Source organism: Teleopsis dalmanni, chromosome 2 (assembly GCF_002237135.1).
Source record: "Teleopsis dalmanni isolate 2A chromosome 2, ASM223713v2, whole genome shotgun sequence".
Classification (NCBI taxonomy): Eukaryota; Metazoa; Arthropoda; class Insecta; order Diptera; family Diopsidae; genus Teleopsis; species Teleopsis dalmanni.
Window position 1 is genome coordinate 57,739,643 of NC_051847.1, and position 598 is coordinate 57,740,240.

The window sequence follows — 598 nt, forward strand, 5'->3', positions numbered from 1 at the left end:
TTTTTATAAATTATACTATATTTATTTTTAATTAATTATTTTTAATTTAATTTAATTTATTTTTATTATTTATTATATAAATCTAATCAATGCAAATAATTTAATATTTTTATGATAATTGAATAATCTATATAAACACATACATTTATATAAAAAATACACATAAATATATATTTGTAAAAATTACATTAAAATACATTTATATAAAAAATATATTTAAATATATTTCTGTAAAAATTACATTTAAACATATTTATTTAAAAATAACATTTAAATATATTTATATAAAAATTATATTTAAATATATTTATATAAAAAATATATTTAAATATTTTTATGTAAAAATTAGATTTAAATATATTTATGTACAAATTAAATTTAAATATATTTATATAAAAAAATACATTTGAATACATATATATAAAAACTACATTCAAATATATTCATGTAAAAATTACATTTAAATATATTTATATAAAAAAATACATTTAAATACATTTATATAAAAATTACATTTAAATAACCATAACTTAACAACATTTAGATCACATTTAAAGTAAACAACATTTAAAACGCACAACATTTAAATAAATAATTA